A 26,434-nucleotide genomic window follows, 5' to 3' on the forward strand; every position below is an offset into this window, starting at 1 on the left:
CCCTACACTGATAGATATTCTTTTCCTACCCCTTCAATTATGCAGAGTAGTGGTCTGGAGGGAGGGTTCTTGAAACTTACTTTCCTTGTGGCTTTCTCTCATTATTTCATTGCAAGGCAATAGTTTTTAAAAGATCTCATGCTAGCGAATGGCAATTGACATAACAGAGCATAACAACTCTTTTGGAGTCTGAAGGTCTGTGATGTAAATACCCAAGTTTGTTTTTAAAAGGTTTTCATAATCCATTGTATAAATATACATACTTAGATAATTTCCAAAACATGTTCTTTGAAGCCGCAATCCTTCCAGCGCTATTATCTGTTAGTAGCTAGTGAGTGTGGGATCTGCAGGCTTGAATTCCAGCATATCACTTTATCATTTTCAAATTTCATGAGAGTTGGAAGTCAAGAAGACAGTCTTACCCCATCTGGCTTTAGGAAAACATCCTCAGCATGTCTTTCACGCTGGAGGGAAGAAGACTCCTGGGTTTTGATAAACTTGACCTCTGTGGAATTACACCAGAGGGAACTGAAATAAAACACTTGTCGGCATTCAAACTCATCGTTCTAGGTAACATTCTGCAATTCCTCCTGGGGTCCACTTTTTATTTTGCCCCCAGACTGCTGACCAAGGCCATGGGGGTTTCAGTGGAAGTCAACAAAGACAATACACGGCCTGTTGGAAATCCAAGGGTTATTTCCTGTGCATAAGAGGTTTTGTGTGAACTTGGTCTACCCTGGCTTGGGGGCAGAGCTACTTAGAGAGAGACGGAGAGGCCTGGTAACAGTTTCAATTGAGTTTTTCTGATTTTTGGCTTATTAGGGAAAACACCTTGTTGGACTGCACCCCACAGGCCGACAAGCCTTGTAGTTCCCTAGCCGTGAGAGCAGAGAAAGAGCCTGTAGAAAGCAACAGAGACATCATTTATTTTTGGACAGGGGGGTCTTACACAAAACATCCTGGAGCAACACCCCACTGTGTACAGCAGACGGCAGGAAGGATGAGGCAGCAGCCTGCTATACTGGGGAAGAAGGAGGCTCCCATTTATAGGGGGATTGACTACAGATGAGCTCGTCAGTTACCAGGGACTAATTAAGTCCTATCATTAAGGGTTGGATAGTCATGTAAATGAAGCAGGATCTGCTAGGTCAGGGGGATGGACAGAGAGCCAGAGTGGCCCAACCATTGTCTGAACACAATCCCATGGGTGTTTCCAGCCTCATCTGCCCACCTGTATCTGAAACCAAAGAGCAAGGATAGCCAGATGTCCTTTGGACCAAGCCCTCTGCTAGACCAGAACTTTTACCATCCCCTCTATATGTTTCTCCCAATAATCCTTTTGGATTTTTGGTTTCACCAACCAAGATTGGTCGTTGGTATCTTCCAGACTTTCCAACACCACAGAATTCTTGATCCTTGGTGGACTTCATTTTTTACTATAATGAAATTACTTTGGGGTACATTATCTTTTTTTATAGCTTCTCTTATTGCAGTTTGCTTTCCTGATACTTTCTTTGCATTTTCATCTTTAAGAAAATAAGATGGAGAGCAGTAAGAATAAGGGAGAAGGCAATGGCAAGCCACTCCAGTACTCTTGCCTAGAAAATCGCATGGACGGAGGAGCCTGGTGGGCTGCAGTCCATGGGGTCGCTACTGGTCGGACACGACAGAGCGACTTCACTTTCACTTTTCACTTTCACACATTGGAGAAGGAAATGGCAACCCGCTCCAGTGTTCTTGCCTGGAGAATCCCAGGGACGGCGGAGACTGGTCGGCTGCCATCTATGGGGTCGTACAGAGTCGGACACGACTGAAGCAACTTAGCAGCAGCAGCAAGAATAAGGGAAAGAGTTTAAAACCCAGGGACCAGATGCTGGTTATCTCTGAGTGAACTCCGCCTCACTCAGCCCTTCCCTGACTGTCAGCGCAGCTCTCATTTCAGCTCCAGATGGTCCCCTTGACCTTGAAGACAGCTTTCTGGGAGAACTCTTTAGTCTTACACCTAAAATCATTATTCTTGGCAGTTCAGTGGAGGATACAGGCTAAACTATTCCCTCTGGGGAACTGTAATCCCAGCCCTAAAGTTGGCTTAGTGGGGCTGGAAACATACTCTCTTATCTCAAGATGAGTAAGTTTACCAATTAAAATTCTTGATTTCTCATCTGCATAACTTTCTCACACTGAGGTGATTAAAAGGAATGCTGGATAGTCTCCTTCTTCCCTCTAGATCCACTTTTCACTGCTTCTCCCAGGCAAATCTGGCCTAAAAAAAAAAAAACAATCACCATTTAGGCAAAAACATATCTTTAAACCAGAAAAGGACCAGCCCATCCAGTGCTTTGAAACCATCACCATCATCATCATTGTAAAACATTTATCAGACACCTGCTCCAGAGCCCTAAAATACAAGGAAGTGTAAGATATAGCTTCTGCCTCCAGAGATGTCTCTAACAGCATGTGACTACAGGACTTGCATATATTTGCATAGGATGGAAAAATAAATAGGTTTAAGGAAAATGATATGGGAGAAAACCGCTCAACCATGCAGGCAATAAATACTGCAGGAGTTTAGGAAAGGGGGAGAAGACTGCAACTGACTCTGTTTTAAAAATGATCTCAGTGAAGAGGTGGGACTTGGGAAATACAGTTTTGAGATGAGAGAGAAGGGCCTTCTTTCTTCCAAGGAGAAATGTGCGAACAAAGACATAAAACAGAAAGGAGCCAGACGTGCCTGAGGCCCTTTAACGGCCAGAGCTTGGTCCTCGAGTTTTGCTTTACCTACCTGCAGGACAGGGCCGGCCTCATTTCCAAGTGTGCCACCACCTGTCCAGGCCCTTTAGTGTGCCTGGGGGACACTACAGTGCAGTGTCTGGGCCTTTGCTATGGAAGCAACATTTTGCTGTTTGTTCCCTACTTGGTTTGCTAAGAATGGTGAGAGTTTTCAGCTGAGAAAAGATTGAGAACTGTATTTGTTTCATCTTACTTAATTCTATTAACCCCAGCATACTTTTCCATGCTTTACAATTAATATACGTAGTAGAACATATGAATTACAGGCAGGAAATTGAAACATTTTAGTAGATAGACCTTTGAGTTTTGATAAACGCATGCAGCTGGGTAACCACAACCACAATCAAGGCATCAAAGAGTTCCACCACCCAAAAAAATTCCCCTGGGCCCTTTGTAGGCAACTGTCTCTTTCATACCCAACCTCTGAAAACCACGATCTATTTTCTGTTCCTGCAATTTTGCGTTTCCCAGTGAAAGTCGCTCATTCCTGTCCGACTCTTTGTGACCCCATGTACTGTACAGTCCATGGAATTCTCCCAGCCAGAATACTGGAGTGGGTAGCCATTCCCTTCTCCAGGGGATCTTCCCAACCTAGGGATCAAACCCAGGTCTCCTGCATTGCAGGAAGATTCTTTACCAGCTGAGCCACAAGGGGATGTCTATAAATAGAATCACATATTCTGTGGCTTTAGAACCTGGCTTCTCTCAATTAGCATAATGTGTTTGCGATTCATCCATGTTGTTGCATATCTCGGTGGTTTATTATTTTTTGTTCTTGAATAGTATTCCACTGTATAGATGTTCCAGAATGTTTACCATACAAAAGTTGAAGGATATCCAAGTTATTTCTACTTATTTTTGGCAATTACAAATAAAGCTGCTATCAACATTCACAAACAAGTTTTTCTGTAAATTTAAGTTTTCACTTTACTTGCATAAATACTTCAGAGTGAAATCTCTGGCTCATGCAATAAGTACATGCTTAGGTTTTTTGCTGCTGTCATTAAGCAAGTCCTCATAGGCACATTGAGTGTTTATGTAGGGGAAAAAAGTCTGAAAATGTTCATTACCTTATGTTCCCTTGAGTTTTCCACATTTTTAAAATGTAATTTAACATAGTTTGGAGGGGAATAGCTAAAGAGCTCTTTTGCTCTTGCCAGTAAAGTTACACAATAAGTGATATCAGCAGCTCAGCATTTATCAATATTCCTCAACGTTTCACTTTATTTTTTCTCTAGTTTTTTTCTTTTAGTTTTATTAGTTAGTGTACTTAGTTTCATAAGAAACTGCCAAACTATTTTCCAAAGTAGCTGCACTATTTTGCATTCCCACTGATTTCCAGTTTCCCTGCACCCTTGCTAGTATGTGGTATTGTCATTTTTTTTTTTAATAAATGTAGCCATTCTTATAGGTGTGGGGTGATAGCTTCAGTTTGTACTTCCCTAATGACTAATGATGCTGAGCATCATCACACTGGGGAGGTTTTAGTTCTACCACAACTATGAGTAACTGCTTCACTGCTCAGTGGTTCTGGGGGACACTTGGCAATGTCTGGAGATGTTTTCAGGTGTCCCAATGGGGAGCACTAGTAGCATCTAGCATAGAGATGGGTAGAGGCCAGAGATGCTGTTAAACCTCCTGCAATTCACAAGACAGCCCCCAACAGAGTCATACATCTCAAAATGTCAGTAGTGCCCAGGCTGAGAAGCTCTGCACTAGAGGTTGTCAGATTCAAACACAGGCCGCTCCGAAGATTAGCGGAGGTCTTCATGCTGCACTGTTTTTTAGCTGCTTAATTGTGTTTGACTCTTTATGACCCCGTGGACTGTAGCCCACCAGGTTCCTCCAGTCATTGAATTTCCCAGGCAAGAATACAGGAGTGGGTTTCCATTCCCTTCTCCAGGGAATATTCCCCACCCAGGGGTGGAAACTGAGTCAGGTGGATTTTTTACCACTGAGCCACCAGGGAAACCTTCATGCTATATTACATTTACACTAAATTAAATAGACTGAGAAAACAATTTTCAGTTGATTTTAAGCCCTTATGTTTTTTCAGTCTGCCCTAGGGTTCACATGCCCTCAACTTGATACTTCCCATGATAAGCTCCCTCGGGTTTAGATGCACGCTCTTTCTAACGTGCGTATTTGACCTTTTCTGACCTGAATAAATGTCAAATCACTGAGTTTTTTTCTTTGTGTCTGAGTTCCTTTTAATGGTGGGACTCTGTATTATCAAACTTTAGCTCAAAGTAAGTTACGTTGGCATCATAAATCCTTGAAAACGGTTACAATTTATTGCCAAAAGGCAAGTCACCTACTCTCTGTGCATCTCAGTTCCCCTTTTGTGAAATAGGAGAATCAGAGGGGCAGCTGATTGCCAAGGCCCCTCTGACGCTCTCCTGTGCTTTGATTCCTATCAAGACTGTTGGGTGCTACTGCCATCCAGAAGCATGATGAAGTCATTCATGTACCATTTCTTGGCACCAAAGGTATACAACTATTTGGGAGTCCATGCCTCCAAGCACCCCATCCCAAATTTTTGAAAATAATTAACAGATAAACAAAGCTATGTGATTTACCCAGCAAGAGTAGATTCCAGCCATTTAAAAAAATTTTTTTTAAATTGGAGGCTAGTTTATACTGCTGTGTCAGTTTCTACTGTACAGCAAAGTGAATCAGCCATACGTAGCATATATCCCCCAGTCTTTGGATTTCCTTACCACTGAGGTCACCGCAGAGAACTGAGTACAGTTTACTGTGCTATCTAGTAGGTCCTCATCAGTTATTTATTCTAAAAAGGACTGGAATTGGGATACCAGGATTCCAGTCATTTATAGATTTGGGTTTTTATTTCAGGTCAGAAGTAAAGCCATTTCCAGTCCTTGCTTGTGAGCCCTGATGTTATTCTTCAGAATGTGTGTATAAAGAGCAGTGAGGCAGAAGGGCAAGCCATCACCTACCTGCTGTAGCCAAAGACTGCTCTGAAATTTTTATCTTACTTTTCTTGCCTCTAATGCAAAGCAATAACTTCATTCAACAAGTCCGTATTGCGTGTCTACTGTACTCTCAAAGCTGTGCCCAAGACTTAAGTAGACACAAGAAGATCAACATATGGGACATTTCCTCCCAGAGTGTCCCTTGACACAGGGAAGGACTAGCCCATCACCTGCCCTAAATCGTTAGCCAGCCATACAAAGCCAGGACTATCAACTCCTTGGAGGCTTGTGCCCTAGAGAAGACACTTGCTTGTGAACTTCTTTTTTTTTTTTTATGAAGTAATGGAGCACCAACCTGTGCTTCTTACAGTAAAGGACCTTTTTAAAAATTTCTAACCCATTGGAGACCAATCGATTGGAGACCAATGCCTTGGTAAGACACAATAAAAGCACGTGTGGCCATGTGCTGCCTTATAGTGACTGCAGCTGGCCAGGGCCATTGGTGGGATGTATACCTTTGGTGCCAAAAGCACAACAATGCCCAATGGTTACACAATTTTCTAAAAACTTCATCCTAATTTCTGTGGTTATCTCATTGTAGAGTAGTAAAATAACAAACAGAAACACCCACAGAGCAGCGCTGGTCTACAGACCACACTCCGCTAATAAAAGAAAAAGGAAAAAGAGGATATATTATGCCTAAAGTGATAGTGAAGCTGGAATCTACAATTCACACTGATTTTACCCACCAGATCTGGGCCTTGATGCAAGTAAGAAATTGAAACAGAAAGACTCCCCATCCTCAGATTCCACCTGGACTTGATTTACTTCCCAGATCCTCTTTCTCCCAAGTCTATTTTTTTTGTCTTTTTAAAAATATTTATTTATGCATTTTGGCTGTATTGGGTCTTAGTTTCAGCATACAGGCTCTTCATTATGGCACGTGGGCTTTTCTCTAGCTGTGGCATGCGGGCTCTAGAGCACACAGGCTCAGTTGTGGAGCGCAGGCTTGGTTGCCCCAAAGCTTGTGGGATCTTAGTTCCCTAACCAGGAATCAAGCCAGTGTCCACTGCATTGGAAGGTGGATCCTTAACCACTGGACCACCAGGTAAGTACCCCCAAATCTGTTTTCTGTTCAAGCATTGGATGGGGGAAAAAAAACCAAGGCAGAAAAGGAAGAAAGGCAGATGCGGACTGACGCCGCTACCCAACCTGAGTGATTGACAGAGGGTGTTCCCAGCAGCCCTCTCGGGCTCTCCTCTTCAGCTCATTAGGTCATTTTGGGCTTCTCACACTTCCCTGATTAGTCACTGGAAAGTATCCATCACACTCTGAAGATGTTCAAGCCACTGACCTACCACCTAATGGTTCTCTCATTAGTTTTTCTAGCTCCCTGAAGCATCCGGTCACAGCGATCAAAGACTCCTCTCCTCCTCGTCCATCCCACCCGTGGCCCTGGCCAGCTGCAGTCACTATAAGGCAGCCTTGACTTTCCTTCCCTCTCAGTCTGTCCAAATGCAAGCCAGCGACCCAGAGAGGAAACTCCACCTCCCGTGAACAGACCCGGGTGTTCTTTTCCCTGCAGAAAGCATTTTAAGAACCAGAGCAAACTGTCACGGCAATAAGTCTTCTACAACTCAAGATGAAACTTCATCCCCAAAGTGCTGGCTGAAAAAACAACGGGGAGAAGAGCTCTGTTTTCTTAGTTTGATGGCCAGCCAGGTTTGGATTAGGCCGCGTCTCCACCAAAATGCTGAGAAAAAATGACGTGTGAAAATTCCTCTGTCTGCCTCAATACTTTTGTGGATGGTGCTGAATATTTTGCAGGACGTGGTAGCAGAGAAACACTCTGTTATGTGAGCCATTGTTGACACCGTGCTTTTAAAAGAATAGGAAAAGGAGATGCTCGGCAGACTTCTCAGGTCTCTGATGCAATGTTTAAAGCAATCATACCAACATTGCATTTTTTTAATCTCTCAAGAGGACAGGAAATTAATCTGACCCAGAAACCAAGTTGTGGTATAGAGGAACCAAACTTCATGTGTTTTGACACTTTGACATAAAACTGAGTAAACAATATTAAAGTTGAATGATATTATTTTGAGAAACAGTGACTGGAATTGCCTCTCAGCAGTACTTCCCACCTCAGCATCTTCCGCCTTCAATCTCCCCTGCATATGAAATTCATCTTCCTAAAATACTCCTCTCACATCCCTCTTTTAGTCATGAATCTACAATGGCAGCCAATAATTTATCTCAGAGTCAGTGCCTTGTAAAGCAGAAGGAATCTCAGCCATTTCATCCAGACTCCTTATTTGCAAAGTGATGAAGTCAGGGTCCAGAAAAGGTGATGGACTATGGTTGCTCAGCTAATAATTGACAGAAATAAGAAGCTAGAGCTCTGAATCCAAGACATGGTTGAATTTTTTTTTTTTTTTTTTGGCCTTAATTCCTCTGATAAACCTTCAAAGCACAACTTGATCCAACATTTAAGTAGAGCATCATTTCTCAGCCGGAGTCCCCAGTTCTACCTCATCCGACCTTTAGCAGGACAGTCCTGTCCCTCCTACCCTGTACTCCCCAGCCCGAGGATCCTCTGCTCCTTTCTTGGCTCCTTTCCTCCTGTTTGGCTATATGTGTGGTGCCTGAACATTCAGTCACATAGTCTTGTCCATTCGGTGTTTCTTGGGTTTCTTCTTCATTAGCATCATAGAGTCATAAACATTAGAGGTGGAAGGTATCTAGGAGTCATCCAGTTCAGTCTCAACCTATACCCCATTGCTGACTAGCTCTCCCAGGCCACTACCAAGAAGGAGAAAATTAATACCTGACCCCCAGCTGCCCATTCTAAGTGAGACAGTGTTATTTGTCAGAGTTTTTCCTTTTGCTGAGACAAAAATCTCCTTCCACCAATCTCCACTAAAAGTGACATTTTGGCTGTTCGTCAGGATGACACAGAGTGAACTGAATCTCTCTTCCATACATCATCTGTTCAGATATTTAAAGACAATTTTTGTGCATCCTCCTTTTCCTTGGTCCCTTCCCTTTCCCAGGAATCTCACTTCCACCCCGAATAGCTCATTCATCACATTCTCCCCATGACGTGGTTTTGAATATGCCACTCACAAGGCTCTTAAATCAGGATTTTAAAAAGTTGAACACAATACCAAAAAAATAAAATCCAACACCAGAAAATAGTCTGCTGATGGCCCAATCACCTCCCTTGTTCTAAAATTATACCTCTGCCATTGTGTCCTGTAACCTCACTCGCTTTCTGAATGCCGTATCACACTGCGGATCCACCAAGAGCTTGTTAAAACCCAAACTTATCATCATCAAGGTATATCTTCTCTCTCTAGACTATGTGTGATTACATTTTCAGATCTTTGCCTTCATGATGGTCCAGCGGTTAAGACTCCATGTTCCCAACGCAGGGGGCCTAGGTTCAATCCCTGGTCAGGGAACTAGACCCCGCACATCACAACTAAGACCTAGTGTAGCCAAACAAAGAAATAAAAATATTTTTAAAAAGTGCTTATAGTAGTTGAGGTTGCATATGCATATGCTCAGTCATTTCAGTTGTGTTTGACTCCTTGCAACCCTATGGACTGTAGCCCACCAGGTTCCTCTGTCCATGGGATTCTCCAGTCAAGATACTGTAGTGGGTTGCCATTTCCTCCTCCAGGGGAATCTTCCCAATCCAGGGATTGTCCCCTGCATTGCAGATGGATTTTTTACTCACTGAGCCACTTGGGAAACAGAGGTAAGATTCAGTTCAGTTCAGTTCAGTCGCTCAGTCGCATCCGACTCTTTGCAACCCCATGAATCACAGCACACCAGGCCTCCCTGTCCATCACCAACTCCTGAAGTTTACCCAAACTCATGTCCATTGAGCCGGTGATGCCATCTAACCATCTCATCCTCCATCCCCTTCTCCTCCTGCCTTCAATCTTTTCCAGAATCAGGGTCTTTTCAAATGAGTCAGCTCTTCACATCAGGTGGCCAAAGTATTGGAGTTTCAGCTTCAGCATCAGTCCTTCCAATGAACACCCAGGACTGATCTCCTTTAGGATGGACTGGTTGGATCTCCTTGCAGTCCAAGGGACTCTCAAGAGTCTTCTCCAACACCACAATTCAAAAGCATCAATTCTTCGACGCTCAGCTTTCTTCATAGTCCAACTCTCACATCCATACATGACCACAGGAAAAACCATAGCCTTGACTAGACAGACCTTTGTTGGCAAAGTAATGTCTCTGCTTTTTAATATGCTGTCTAGGTTGGTCATAACTTTCCTTCCAAGGAGTAAGCGTCTTTTAATTTCATGGCTGCAATCACCATCTGCAGTGATTTTGGAGCCCAAAAAATAAAGTCAGCCACTGTTTCCACTGTTTCCCCATCTATTTGCCATGAAGTGATGGGACCGGATGCCATGATCTTAGTTTTCTGAATGTTGAGCTTTAAGCCAACATTTTTACTCTCCTTATGGGGGTATGATTATACACCCATAAATAATTTGTTCTAAGGTAGACATTAATGTGCTTTTCACAAGTTATGGAAACATGGAAGTTCAGAGAAGAGGAAATTGCTCCCAAACAGTGAGAGAGAAGATAGAAGACATGGTGGAGAAAGGGCATTGCCTGAATACACCGAAGTGATAAGAAGGGAATTCTTGTGATGGGAAAAGGATATGCAAGACACAGAGGCAAGAGATCAAAGACTCAAAACAAGCTCAGAGGTTAAGAGCAGACCTCATCAGTTGCACTGACACCTGATTCCAGATCGGTCTTATCGGGTGCTTCCTTGTTTTCCTCCAGTTGACATTTGCACACCCCTCCCTCGACAGGAATGACTTCAGCTCCCCCAGTATCGGCACATTTACTCACTTGCTCAATTCTATGACACTCATTGACACACCCACGCCACCTCACAAAACAAACCTACTGAAAAAAGTTCAAGATTTACTGGCAGTTATTTTCCCCCTCTCCTGGATTCGTTCTCCCCGCCCCCCTGCCTCTTCAGCACAATTTTGTGATTCCTTTGAAATACAGTGGGGTTCATTTGTTTCTATGTGCATGCAGTGTAGAGTTTTTTCCTCTTACCTTTCTTTTTTTAAATTTGGGAATAATTGCTTTACAATGTTGTATTGTTTTCTGCCACACATCAACAGGCATCAGCCACAGGTATACATAGGTCTCCTCGCTCCTAAGCCCCCTTCTCCCCTCCCGCCCCACCCCACCGCTCTAGGCGGTCACAGAGCACTGAGCGGGCCTCGCTGTGTCACACGGCACATTCCCTCTTGCTGTCTGTTTGACATATGGGAATGTATATGCGTCCACACTATTCTCTCAGTTCATCCCACCCTCTCCTTCCCCCTGTGTCTGCAAGTCTATTCTCTATGTCTGCAACTGCACTGTGCGTGTGTGCTAAGTCACTTCAGTCGTGTCCACCTCTTTGTGACTCTATGGACCATAGCCCACCAGGCTGCTCTGTTCTTGGGTATCCCCAGGCAAGAATACTGCAGTGGGTTGCCATGCCCTCCCCCAGGGAATCTTCCCGACTGCGGGATCGAACCCAGGTCTCTGTGTCTCCTGCAGGAGCAGGCAGGTTCTTTACCACTAGCGCCACCCTCCATTGCTGTACTGCAAGTAGGTTCCTTAGTGCCATCTTTCTAGAGTCCATGCTGCTGCTGCTGCTGCTAAGTCGCTTCAGTTGTGTCCAACTCTGTGCGACCCCATAGATGGCAGCCCACCAGGCTCCCCTGTCCCTGGGATTCTCCAGGCAAGAACACTGGAGTGGGTTGCCATTTCCTTCTCCAATGCATGAAAGTGAAAGTGAAGTCAATACATATGCATTAATACACAATATTTGTCTTTTTCTGACTTACTTCACTCTATACAATAGGCTCTAGGTTCATCCACCTCATTAGGACTGACTTGAATGCATTCTTTTTTATAGCTGAATAATATTCCATTGCATATATGTACCACAATTTCTGTATCCACTCACTGGTCGATGGACATCTATGCTTCCATGTCCCTTCTTATCTTTCTTGATTCGACTTAAGTTTTCTAATATGTAGAACACACATCTGCTTGACCAGAAACATTATGTTTCTCTGGTAGTTTACTATATCTAGCAAACTGGATCATTCAAAATAGGTGGTTGCTTTTTGATTGACTCATTGCTGAATAAATAGTAAGATATTGTGTACATCAATCAGAGATACCTATTCCTGAGGAGGTTTTCTGTTGAACCTCCAGAGTACAGAGTTCAACTATAAGCTCAAGTCTTTGATGTCCAGTCATAGCAAAGTCTGATGTGGCCCTGAAGTCTCAAGCTAAGGAAGGGTAGACACCCAGATGGCAGCCTAGGATGCCCAAAGGAAGGGACTCCATCTGGGATGCCATTCAGTGGTACCCTGGGCAAGCCTGTCCTGGGGTTTGTCCTTGATGTCATAGTGGCGGTTGAAAGATGTTTTGAAGTAGCACCTGCACAGTAAGCTTCCTCGAATTACTGCTGCTTCTTCTGCTATGGTCAAGGTACAGTTCAGTTCAGTTCAGTTCAGTAGCTCAGTCATGTCCGACTCTTTGCGACCCCATGAATCACAGCACGCCAGGCCTCCCTGTCCATCACCAACTGCCAGAGTTCACTCAAACTCATGTCCATCAAGGTACAGGAAAGAAAAAAAAAGTTAATCTTCCTCAGAGGTTTAGACAGATTAATGTGTACACTGCATTTCTTTGGGTACAAATAGGGTACCCATATTTGAGAAACATAAACTATAGCCAGGTTGGTGTCTCCATGAAGATGAGATAAGAAAGATATGATTCATTAAATAAATCTGAGAAGAAGGGCTCTAGTTAACACAGAATCTGTTTCACTTTTCAATTAGACTTATCAATCACTATAAATGTAATCATTAACAAATTATTTAAATAATTGGTTGTGCAAACAGGGGTCTGGAAAGACAAACTACTTGTCTGGGAGTTCCTAACACTATCCTTTGAAATTACAAAATCCCTTTTTTCCTCATGAAAATTCTCATGAAAAAATTCAGCTGTAGTACTATGCATTAAGCATGATTTTCCTCTCCCAGTGAAGGGAGGAACACACTACAAGTTCATTGGTAGCATCTAAAAGAGTGTGACTCATTCCAGCAGAATCTGCTGGGCTCCTGGAATGAGGAGAAACTCAGCCCAGTAGCCTTGGGGCTCCTGTGACATGAGCCCTTTAACCAGGTTTCTCCCTAAAGCCCTCAAACCACCTCACTGGAGGGAAGAATGCAGATAGAGAACTGGGTAAAATGATCTCCTCCAATTGTTAAAAACGCATTTTTGGCCTTTTAATACAATCAGAGAGAAAACCGAACTTATCGATATCTTTTCATTTTACCTAAACAAAGGTCTGTCTAGTCAAGGCTATGGTTTTTCCAGTAGTCAAGTACGGATGTGAAAGTTGGACTATAAAGAAAGCTGAGCGCCGAAGAATTGATGCTTTTGAACTGTGGTGCTGGAGAAGACTCTTGAGAGTCCCTTGGACTGCAAGGAGATCCAACCAGTCCATCCTAAAGGAGATCAGTCCTGGGTTTTCATTGGAAGGACTGATGTTGAAGCTGAAACTCCAATACTTTGGCCACCTGATGTGAAGAGCTGACTCATTTGAAAAGACCTTGATGCTGGGAAAGATTGAAGGTGGGAGGAGAAGAGAATGACAGAGGATGAGATAGTTGGATGGCATCACTGACTCAATGGACATGAGTTTGAGTCAACTCTGGGAGTTGGTGATGGACAGGGAGGCCTGGCATGCTGTGATTCATGGGGTCGCAAAAAGTCGGACACGATTGAGCGATTGAACTGAACTGAACTGAATGATAGATGAGATCTCCAGTCTAGAGGTAAACATGAGTCACCAGGGGATGAGACACACAACTCTCGCTGTCCCATGCTATTTTTCATTCTCTCCCTCTGTACCTCCTTAAATAAAAGCTGTAGGAGGATTCATTTATTTTGTGTGTGCAGAGCGAGGTACTAGGTGTAAACTGTAAGGAGACACTTGACAGGTTTATCAGTTAAATACTAACACATAATAAGGGAATGGCAATTCAGTCCAGTACTCTTGCCTGGAGAACTCCATGGACAGAGGAGCCTGGCGGGCTACAGTCCATGGGGTCACAAAGAGTTGGATATGACTAATAGATACACAGAGTAAACCACATAAGACTTAGAGCTTAAAACAACAACCATTCTATTTATTCTATGTGTCAGCAGTTTGTACTGGTTCCCTGATAGCTCAGTTGGTAAAGAATCCACCTGCAATACAAGAGACCCTGGTTTGCTTCCTGGGTTGGGAAGAACCTCTGGAGAAGGGATAGGCTACCCACTCCAATATTCTTGGGCTTTCCTGTGGTTCAGCTGGTAAAGAATCTGCCTGCAGTGAGGGAGACCTGGGTTCCATCCCTGGGTTAGGAAGATCCCCTGGAGAAGAAAAAGGCTACCCACTCCAGTGTTCTGGCCTGGAGAATTCCATAGACTGTATAGTCCATGGGGTCGCAAAGAGTTGGACATGACTGAGCGACTTTCACTTTTAGCTAGCGGTTCTTGTGCTGGGCTTGCCTAGGGTCCCTTGTTGAGTTGAAGCCATCCACCTGGCAACTCAGCTTGGGCTGAGTGGTCTAATGTGCCCTCACATGCAATGTCTGGAGGTTGGTGTTAGCTGTCAACTGGGTCATGTGTCTCTAACATTCCAATAAGGCAAACCTCAGTATAAACTTTTCAGGCTTATTATATCCTGTTTGTGGACCTTGCATGTGGCCAAAGCAAGGCATTTTGTCAAAACCAGAGTCACCAGGGGAGGAGCCTCCCAAGGGCATGGAGGTGGAATTCTCTGAGGACAACTGCCATGCTAATCTACCGCGCTCGGTCTTGCAAGGCCATGGCTATATGCTTTACCATCAAACCACAGTCAAGGCTTCTTTGGGCTGCTCAAGGCTCCAAGCTAGGGCTCTTTCCCCAGCCCACACTCTCTCTGTCCTCCCCAGTCTAGCTCCTATTTCCTGGTTAATGTGTCATTCATGCCAGGCTGTGGTGGACTCGGATCTACACAACTTGAGAGACCTCCTAGGCTTTGAGCCCACCACTACTTCAATCCTGGCCAGCAGTTGCTCTTTGTTTTATTTGTGTTTTAACTAGCTTAACTCTACAGAAAAACAAAATATACACCTGGTAAAATAAACCAAATAGTACATACAAATAAAAATGAAAAGAAGGGATCCTTCAAGCCTATCTACATAAACTACACTCCTTGATTGTTCTTCTGAAGGCATTCCAGAACTATCTGAGCTCCCAAGTCCATTTCACTTCCCACTCAGGACTTCAAAGCCATAAGAATTCTCTGGCTCTGCCAAAGTGGGCAGGAATCAAGGAGGTTTTCCAGCCTCTGCAGATGACCTGCGATCTCCTGGCCCATCTCTCCTAACTGGCTGTTAAATTCACATTTGTTAATTTCAGAGCTCTGGAGCAGAGAGTCTCCTTCACTCCCAGCAGCTTATTCCCCAGGGGCTGGTAACAAGACTTGGGTGCTGATAAAGCACTGAGCAGTGCTTCTATGTCCATGTGAGAACAGGCATGTGTTACTTGATGGGGAAGCTTGAGCAACAGCTGGGGAGGGTGTTTTAAGGTGCTCCATGGAGGAGTATCACAGAGTCCAGGATACATCTTCATCTCACATTCCACTTAAGAACTGATTTTCCCCCATCAAATAAAAGTTAAGCCCTTCCATTGGCAAACCATATGCACAGTCTGAAGAACTAAACGCTGCACCCTAGAGCAGGCAGACACGGGACATAGAACCGGGAGCACACACAGGTGAAAGGGAGCAAGGACAAGCCAGAGGACTCACCACCAGCCTAGATGGTAAGACTGCACAAAACCAAACAAACAACCACAACAAAATCCTGTGAACAAGAGCATCAGCAGAAACTGAAACTAAAACGATGACTCTGCTTCTCAGCCCAGGGTAGGACCTACAGAAAAGAAGTAGCCGTGCCTGGACATAGGCAGAAGAGGAAGCCAGACCAGAGGAAAAAAAGCACTGCTTTCTCAGTCACGCTAATCTGAGATTTTTCACCTACCTCCCCATGCCCAGGAAATTAATACACTAATCATCTACACCAGAAGTTCAGAGTATGTATTTCCATGGAATGCTTATGCACAATATAAATTATTCTACAATTAGCTACTACACTAAACTGCAATTCTCATTAAATAACAGTGGCTTCTAGTTATTCTTATCAGATCTTTTTAATTGTCTACCTCAAACCCTGGATTAGAGAACTCTTGTAGGTTTCGTTAGAGGAGAATGTGTGGTCTGTACGGACTCTCTCTAAATACTACTGTCAAAATGCTGGTGGCCAGAGTGGCAGGGCCCAGACAAGCCTCGCCCTTTGCTGAATCTTAATTTCATGAGGCTTGTTTCCAACTGTTCTTGGGCTACGTCACACTTCCTCGTAAGATCTGAATTCACTCTTTCTATGCAGATCTTCATTCTCCCAGACCAGCTCTTTTCAGAGTAGCGTTTTGTTTCCATTCCACCTTCTTCTATTCCCCAATCACTTTTTGAAATAATATTTTTTGTTATTAAACTTGCCCCATCATCTTTATTTTTCCTCTGGGTTCTGGGAGAGTTTCCTAACCTTATCTTCCCTTTCCTTGATTTACATTTCTGTGGCGTCCAGTGCCTCCGCTGGGGTTTGTAATTTGGCAATCACATTTTTCATCTCTGGGCTGCCTCTCCTGCTCTCAGATATCTCCTCCTCAAATTTGCTTTGACTGTTTTCCCAGCAGCCATGTCCTCTTGGATCTTACTGAGAACACAAATCAGAATTTTTTTTTTTTGCACTGAGTTGATTTCATAGTTCATTTTGCATATTTGCTTGATTTCTCAGACGGGTCCCCTTCTTCAGAAGCGTGGAGTCCCTCTGGGTCTCATGCATTCTGTTTGAGTCAAGCCTTCCAGAGAGAGAGGAGAGTTGGGAGCTGAGGTACAATCATTCCAAATGATGGGGTCACCTGTTTGAATTTTTCACACAAGAGATTGACTCTAGCTTCACTTTGCTAGGTCAGACTGCGTCCAACTGCTTCGGCAGAGTAGACGGTGGAGGTTGGGGGAGAAAAGCAGGGAAAAAGGCAGCACCCTAGGCTCCTGGGGCAGAGGACTTCACCCACATGCCAGAGACACTTTCTCACATTTACAGTGACACAGATGTTCTGCCTGAAGCAACTGTGCTCTAAGCAAGCAGCTCCATGTTCCCCGTCTCTGCCTGAGACCATAGTCCATTCCAAGAGCTGGAGCTGGAAATGACTGCACCCCAAAGATGCTAAAGAGCTGGTGGACTTGCTGCTTCTCTTCCTCCCTTCTCTGCCCCCACCTTCCCCCACCCACTCTCCAGCCCTCACCCTTAGATCTGGTGGATCCTGGTGGGGGGAGGGGCTTCTAAGCCTCTTCCACTTCCCAGGTAAGTAGTTCCTTTATACATGTATTTAATAAGAGAATGGAATTGTATTTACCAGAATTCCTATTCAGGAGAGCACTGCATTTGGAACAAATAAGTTGATCGGCTGCTTGATGGAGGGGATGAGACTCCAAAGGCATATTTGTATTACTAAAGATGATTTTACCACTAAACATGATTGTTGAATTGTGGACCCTGAGACAGGGAGAGGAATTTGGCTCCTGAGAAGCAAGAGAGAAAGAGAGAGGTGGAAAGAGAGGAAAAGGAAAAAGGGGAAGTCATAGAGACGGCAGAAACCCAGGGACGGTGCAATGCCACCAGGCCGTGACATTTACATCTTCAGTTAAAGTAGAGTTTCTCAGTGTCACCGCTGTTGACACTGGGGGCTGGGTCATTCTTTGTCGTGAGGGCCGCATCCCTGGCCTCTACCCAGTAGATGACACTAGCGTATCTCCTCCAGTTGTGACAACCAGAGGTGTCTCCAGACACTACCAAATGTCTCCTGGGGGTGCAGAGTAGTCCACAGTGGAGGATAACTTGAGTTAAGACAACTAAACTCATGAAGTGCCTGGGCTGAGTGAATCTTTTGTGGAGAGGGTTGAAGGGTTTGAGTTTCCGATCAGGCTGAAATGGGGGCCACGCCAGGGCAGCAGTGTGAGGGTCAGAGGGGTCAGAGGCAGAGGGGACCATGAGAACAGAAGCCCCAGGAATTTGTGGATGTGGTGAGTTGGGCTTTGAAGTTTCGCGAGCTGTGGTTTCTCGGGGGGCAGACTCCTGATGCCTGCAGTGCAGACTTGGTCCCTCATCCTTGAATCTGGCCAGATGTAAGCTGTAGACGGCAGATTCCTCCCTGTTCCTGGCAAGAGGCAGTCAGTTGCCCTTACTTTCCAGCTCTAAGACAGGCTGTTTCCGTTTCTTCAGTGGGAATCCAGGAGCCAGCTAGAGGTCACCCCACCCAGAAGCTGTCCTATTAACCTAGTCTCTGCACCTGCTTTCAGTCTTTTGCATCACGCAGAAGCACCAGTGGGTACGTTTATGTTGACTCAAAGAAAGACAGGCATTTCTGACAGGCACATACTAAGACCTCAGGACAGTTTTTTTCAAGCTCAAGGGGAGCAATATTTTCAGAAGCTTCCTGATGTATCCCGGAAATGGGCATGGCCAATTGCTTTTTTTGTTTTTCGTTTTTTTGCTAGGCTGATCGACACTTCACCATTTCCCATGAGTACCTGCTTTCTCATCCCATGTGAGTGCTTGGACTAGTTTATTTCATATGGTGCCCACCTACTTTTCTATAGCAAGCACCAAGATCCTTAGAAGCTTCCAAAACCCTTTCCCTCTCTCCTCTTCTGCCAATTTCCTAAACACGAAACCATGGTTTACCTGTTAATTCTACTCAATCAGCAAATACATGCTGAGGAGTTGGAACAGAATGATCTCTCAGAAACATGGACACCATTTATTAAGCAATTTTCATGTGCCCTCTGCCCTGGTGGTTCAGACGATAAAGAATCTGCCTGCAATGCAGGAGACCCAGGTTCAATCCCTGGGTTAGAAAGATCCCCTAGAGAAAGGAATGGTTATCTGCTCGAGAGGAGGAAATGGCAACCCACTCCAGTATTCTTGCCTGGAGAGTCCCATGGACGGAGGAGCCTGGCAGGCTATAGTCCATGGTGTACAAAAAGTTGGACATGACTGAAGCGATTTAGCATGCACCGATGTCCTTGCCTGGAGAATTCTATGGACTGAGGAGTCTGGCGGGCTACAGCCCATGGGGTCACAAAGAGTCAGACACAACTGAGCGACTCTGATTCTTTAGGGAATTAATCTAACAGCAAAATCCCATTTTACAGATAAAGAAACTGAGGTTCTTCTGTATAGCACAGGGAATTCTACAAAATACTCTGTAATAACCTGAGAAAAGAATTTGAAAAAGAATAGACACATGTATATGTTTAACTTATCACTTTGCTGTACACCTGAAATACGACAACACTGTTAATCAACTATACTCCAATGTAAAATAATTTTGTAATTATAATTACAAAATTTTAAAAAATTTAAAAGAAACAGGTTCACAGAGGTGAAGCAACTTGCCTGTTGTCATAGTACTAGCGACTTAACAATTCAGCTGCACTTAACAAACCTTTCTGTTTTTACAGTATTATGCTAAGTCACTTTAGTCGTGTCCGACTCTGTGTGACCCCATAGACGGAAGCCCATCAGGCTCCCCCATCCCTGGGATCCTCCAGGCAAGAACACTGGAGTGGGTTGCCATTTCCTTCTCCAAATATAAAATGACATAAAAGAGGAGACTATCAGATATAATTTTGTGCGTTTTGGGCACAGCATAAATTTATGAAAGGGGAGTTTGCTTTTTTAAAATAAGGTTATTTTCACAATACTTAATGAGTTGAAAAATTTCCAAAGATATTAACTTGTGGTTCTTTTGAATAACCAATATAATATTTAATGTGATAATACTGAAAAGCAATTTCATAAATAACATAGCTAATCAGTTAGCAATGTCCAAATACTTAATGTTATAAATCAAAGTGTTAACCTGTTAACTAAAATACACTATAGCTTTCTATCTTGACAAACAGGGTTCAACATAACAAAATAAAATGTAAATATGAATTTACATTATTTTTATAACTAAGATAATTATTTTCAAAATTCACGCTTTCAGACAGATTCCTAAAGGTGGAATTTGGAGTCAAAGGTAATATACATAATCTCAAGGCTCATAGTACACATTGCCCAAGTTCCCTATTCTAAAATCTTTGCTATGTTGGTAGGTGAAAACAAGCTACCTTTTAATCTTATTGTGCATTCTTTCTTTATCTCTAAGACTGAACATTCTTTCATGTTTTTTGAGTATCTGCACTTCTGTTCATGTCTTTTGTCTATTTTTTGGTGCAATTTTTTCTTAATATTTTGTGAAGTTTGCTTGTAAAATAAGGGTATGTACCCTTTATCACAGCATTAAATTATTTTTGTCATTTGCCTTTTTGGTTGCTTATTATTGCTTTAGACACTTAAGAACTTCTTTTATTTTGTTGGAAAAAATCTCATTTTTTTAAAAAAAGTTAATTGTATTGATGCAGCATGTAGAAAGTGCTCAATTCTGATATTTCCTTCTGATTTTAAAAAGCTTCGTGTTTTACTTTCAAGCTAATCCACCTGTGATGTATTCTTACCTATCAGGTGAGGCTGTAATTTTAATCTTTTATAAAATTTCCACCATTATTTGACTAATCCAAATCTTTCTCCGTTGGCCCCTTTATGCTCTTAAATATTCTGGGTTCTCTTTAGGTTGACTGTTGTGTTCTGTTCAGCCACTTATCAATTCTTTTGCCCACAGCATAGAGTTTTAAAGTACTTTTCAGAGCTCCTTGGTCTTCCCAGGTGGCACTAGTCATAAAGAATCTACCTGCCAATGCAGGAGACACAGAAGATGGAGGTTCAGTCCCTGGGTCAGAAAGATCCCCTGGCATAGAAAGTGGTAACCCACTCCACTATTCTTGCCTGGAGAATCTCATGGACAGAGGAGCCTGGGAGGCTACTGTCCATGGGGCTACACAGAATCAGACACAACTGAGTGACTGGGCATATATAGACCCCCTTTAATATTTAAGGCTTCTTCTCTGCTCATCATGCTTTCCCCAAACCTTCTCAACTCAGTCGTTGTGTTTATTTTTCCAAATGAAGTTAAATCGCAACGTCATTCTTTTTTTTTTCTTAAAGAGACGCAGCATCTCATTGCTATTTACGTGGAGGTTGGTTGGGCTAGTTAACTTGCAGCTCTCCCAGTCTGCCTCTTGGGTCTTTAGCTCCATCTTTGCCTAGAATCCCTCCCCCCACTCCTACCCCACGAGATCACCTAGGCAACTCCAGGCACTGGCTTAACTGCCCAGTTGTTCATGTCTCTTTCACGTCACCCTCCTCCTGCTCGCACCCCCACCAAGCTGTGAACCTCTTAGGAGCAGAGGTGAAATCTGGTTCTAGTCCTCTGCCCCAGAGTCTGACTTTCAGCAAAAGCTGTTTACATAAAAGATCAAGGTAGAGCCAAGTGGAGGTGAATGTGTGAGGTGAGTTTCAGCCTCGATCTCGAGGAGGCTCAGGGTGCTCAGCTGGGCTTTCCTGATTTCAGAAGCCCCTGAGGCCCCACCCTAATCTCCAGGGTCTTCAAGACTCCTCTCACATCTCTGCCTCACTCCAACCTTCTGCCGAACTGCTGTCACACAACCCACGTCAGAGAGATATTCTGAGATGGTTTCTGCTAAAGGCCCAAGTCAAAGACTTATGGAACTGAATTTTAATGCTGGCAGTACAAAGTGTGAATAAACATTGCCATGCTTTATTGCTCTAAATCTGCTGCTAAATTCCTTGTTTCTCTTTGAGTTAGAAGCCCAATAAACAACTCCTGCAATGTTCCAATAACTACTTTGTCACTTCAGATACTCTGAATGATTCATAGAGTCTCCCTGCCGATTCCAACCACAGAAGTACTTTCTGTCTAAAGCATTAAGCCTGAAAATCCATAACTCACAGGGTCCTCAGAACAGCTGGGAAAATAAAAGGCATTGAAAGTGATACCTGGAGCTAGAAGTGGCCACAAGAAGCCTTGGAGAGCAGCGTCTTTCTACTCGATGAGCAGAAACACGGGTGAGGGTTGCATACCTATTTTCATCTGTATGTCGCTCCCAGTTTCTAAGATGTAGGGAAGGTCTTGCTCTTGCAAGGGAATGACTGTCTCACTGGCAACTGCACTGTGGGCTTGAAATAGAAAGGGAGCCATGCTCCTCTCTATTACATCTTCAACCGAATAGGCTTTGTTTGTCCTGGGTAAACAATCATCACCCCTTCTAAATCTGCACTCACACCCGGTATTAGAAACTAATAGAAAGATAGTCCCTCAGATATAGGTAGGTGTGCTAAGTTTTCAAATCTGTGCTAAGATTTTATGAACAGGATCCTCCGTGCTCTGGCTCTATACATAGGCGGAGGAGCAGGGCACTGCCTGAGCGGTAGGATTGAGAACACTGCTTACATTTATCGCCCAAGCCCATACACCCACGCCCAACTGTCACAGAGCCCGAAATTCCTACCATTAGAGTTGCTGCTTTCGGTTGAGGCAGAGGGCTTCAAGAAAACCCTTGTTCAAGTATAAATATACCAGGCAGGAATTGTTCCACCACACTCAGCTGCAAGCAGCATCTCATTTCTTTATTTTTCTACTGCAAATAAAACAGGGTTGGATGGCTTTTAAAGAATAGAATATGGAAATGGAAATAGTGACTTGACAGTGGTGAAGCTTTCAGATACCTCCTTCAACAAGTGATCAGAGCTAACCTGAATGGTGATGTTATGTGGGTGTGAGGATCCCTCTGATATGATGTAATGGGATGAAAAGGGCAAGTCCCCAAGTTCCCTAGCCCAAGTCTAACATGAGAAAAACGTGAAACCCAGGGACATTCTATAGGATAGCTGGCCAGCCCTCTTTAAAGCTGTCAAGGTCACGAAAAAACTAAGGAAGCCTGAGAAACGGCCATAGATCAGAAAGGAGACTGAGGAGACCCTGGATTAGATCCTGGAACAGAAAGAGGACTTTAGTGGAAAAAACTAGTTACATCCAAATTAAGTTTCAGTTCAGTTCAGTCGCTCAGTCCTGTCCGATTCTTTGCGACCCCATGAATCACAGCACGCCAGGCCTCCCTGGAGTTTATTTAATATGGTGTACCAATGATGGTGTCTGAGTTTTAACAATGTACCACAGAAAAGTCACTGGTTCACAGTGCCTGCCCCTCACTCAATTTGCCTCAGTTTGGGGCAAACTGAGTGAAGGGTAGACAGGAACTCTCTGAACTATCTCTGCAACATTTCTGTACATTTAAACTTTTCCAAAATAAGGTATTTTAAGGATCAGGGAGAAGTCCAAAATCTATTTTATTCTTTGGCACTCCCACCACCAGTCTTGGGTTGTAAGGGACCCAGGGAACTTAGTAGGGCTGTAAATGATTCTCAAAGTGTAAACGTAAGGGCAGTGCTCAGCTGATCCCCTTATGGGTGCAGTCCACGGCCGTCTGTTCACTGCTGTGCCTGCATTGGAAGCCAGCCTCACTAGCTCCATGAGCCCAGGCCAGCCTGGTCCAGGAACTGGGCGGCAGTTGATGGTGAGTGCTCCACCCCTCACCTGCCAGGCCGGGCACCAGGCGGCACTTGCCTTGGCTGTTAGAGCACCTGACATCAGTCCCTGATGTGCCTTCATCCAAGGTGTCCCCTTTCACGAGGTAGTGCCTGCAAGTTATGGTGGCTCTTCACCATTTCAGAACCTCCCTTCTTGCATCTGGCCTCCACACCCTGCACCTTCCCCTTCAACCCACAGAGCCCTCATCATTCCGATGGATCCTATCTCCTGCAGGAATCTAGACTGTTGAAAACACAGGCATCTAACGTTCCCCTGAGATGAGAGAAGTCCAGGCACCCAGGACAGAGTATCTGGCCCCTTTCTTGGGAGAAGAGGGGAAAAATGACTCTCATTTTTTCCTGATGAGCTTACAGCTGGGCAAAAATATGCATAGTTAGTTCTGAGCTGGTTATTCTACCAGGTTAAATGTTTACTATATAGCCTCGTACCACCAACCTGTGAGGGGTGACACATAACCCAATCATGGGAAGAAGTAGCACCAGGCCCTGTACCATACTCCAATCCCCAGAGGGAGATGGAGGAAAAGAAAAGGATGGAGCAGTCCTTTCCATAAATGACCCAGGAACCTTTGTCAGGAGTGTCAACAGTAGTAGCCAATAGAGAGTAGTAGGGGATCTTTGGGGCTTCCCCGGTGGCTTAGCAGGTAAAGAATCCACCTGCAATGTAGGAGATGTATTCAGTTCCTGGGTCAGGGAGATCCCCTGGGGAAGGGCATGGCAACCCACTCCAGGATTCTTGCCTGGAGAATCTCCTGGACATAGGAGCCGGGTGGGCTACAGTCCACAGGGTCACAAAGAGTCAGATGCGACTAAAATGACTTAGCACGCATGCAGGGGTCCTTTACTGTCTGGGGGGCTTCCAAGGTGACCACTTTGCATAAAAATAAGCCTGGCTGTCCCTTCAGGAAAAGAGCCTCACACTGCAGGTGAGAATTTTCTTTGCTGATATTAGTCTAGATTACACTGCCGCTTGAGGCTTCATACCTGTCCCTCCTTTAGACGTGCACCAGCTTGCTCTAACAGGCCAAGCAGCCAAAGAAACAGGAGTGCCTGCCAGCCTCACCGCAGAACAAGAAGAGGGCTCAGTTAGCAAGGGAAGTGGACCACCTCTTCAAACATTATTGACCCAGGTTTCAGTCTCGACAGAAAGACTCCGACCCGAGCAAAAGCAGTAGGGGTACCTACAGCAAGGGATGTGGGCGTTGTTTCAGAGCATGAGCCCCTCCCATTAGCCCAAGTTGGATTCCCAAAAAAGATGGGGGGAGATCCTCATACAGGTCTTTGGAGAGGGAGAAACAGTCTGAGAATCAGAGGATCCTGGTTCAGGTTTGGGGGTGTGCTGTGATGACCACTACAGCCAGTTTAATAACAGAGGACCTAGCAGTTTGTTCAGTGTGAGTTCTGGTCCAGGACAAACTGTAGCCTCTTTGCCCAAAGTGAAGTCAGTGGAACATCCTTGAGGACAGTCCCAGAATTGATGTCAGGGATTGTGGCTGATTACATAGTCTCCAAGCTTTATTCTCCATCCCCTGGGATTCTAGATATCATCTAATACACTTTAATAAATGTTTTTTCTGCTTCAAGGGGCCAGACTTGGTCTCTTGTTATTTGCTATTAAAACCTTGATTTAAAAAGAAAAACACAAAAAACCCCTTTATCAACACATGTTAACTCCTCTTATTCCAAACTGACATAGATAAGTGTCCCACAGAGAAGATTCCCCGGAGCCTGCAAACAGTAAAACAGTAAATTAAATGGATGTGATGGACTCTTTTAGCAAAAATGACTAAAAATGTGTTTTTGTTTCCTCCTCCCACAATGCATATTAAATAACCCCTTCTCACATTACTTTCTGCACCTCAAAGACTCAGAAACCACTAGGAAGCAAAGGAGGGCTTGCGAGTTAATTATAACAGCCTCGGCAGGACTGTGGTTTTCCTCTTACAATGAAATGCGAAGCATGGCGGGGTGAGCTCTGCTGCGTTGCTGCTAATGTTTTTAACCAAGGATCTAAGGCTGTTTGATATTCTTGGCTTCCTCATTCCGATTTCCAGTCCTGTTTTGGAAATAAAGCAAGATAGAAGTCCGAAGGAGTTTCAGAACCACAAAACGGTCTGTTGGCCCAAGGCAAAAAGTTAAATTCCTGAGGTCCTTTTTCTTCCCATTTTTCCAAGGTTTCTTTTGTCACATAGCATGGGCTTTCTGATGCTCTCTTGAGCACCTTCTTAGTGTAGTGAGCCATGCATCCGTCTCATAATCTGATGCCCCTTCGTTCTTTCCTCCTTAGTGCTTTCTGTGAGTCTCCTTCCTGCCTCAGTTTACTACAACATCAATTTTGCGGCTGTGGAATGATCTCTTCTTGGAACGCCTCCTGGACAGTGAGACTTCAGATTCAGGACTGGGCACCAGAAGACTTTGCCGGTAGTGCATGGCTAAGACTCTGCGCTCCCAGTGCAGGGGCCCAACTTTGATCACTGGTCAGGAAACTAGATCCCGCATGCCACAGCTAAGACCCAATGCAGCCAGATAAATAAACTTTTTTAAAAAAGGAAATCATAGAAAAATGCAAAGGAATAAAAGAGAATATGTAGGTATGCATACAGTAGGGATATAAAAAATATCAGAAAATATACTATAAACATGTTTAGGCTTATAAATTTGAACACAGATAATATAAACAATTTTTCTAGAAATTTTTGTTTAAAAGACCAGTTTGAGCCAGGAAGATATAGAGAATCTAAATAAAAGAATAATCATCAAAAAAATAAAAGAAATCAAGGCAGTCCCCACTTTGCTCTTGGACTCCTGAGGAGGGTGTGGCTCTTTTTCCCATCCTGTTCATACCCCATCAGGTGACTAGAACCCAACAGAAATGGGGTTCCCATGGCTGAGATCAGAGCTTGGTTGTATGCTCCTCATTTAACTTCAAAGTTTCAAAATTCAAGAAAGAGATCCAGGGTACATGATGGTGTTGTTTTACTCTCT

The sequence above is a fragment of the Moschus berezovskii genome, chromosome 12 (assembly GCF_049115385.1).
Source record: "Moschus berezovskii isolate FMDL1 chromosome 12, NW_MosBer_1.0, whole genome shotgun sequence".
Taxonomy (NCBI): domain Eukaryota; kingdom Metazoa; phylum Chordata; class Mammalia; order Artiodactyla; family Moschidae; genus Moschus; species Moschus berezovskii.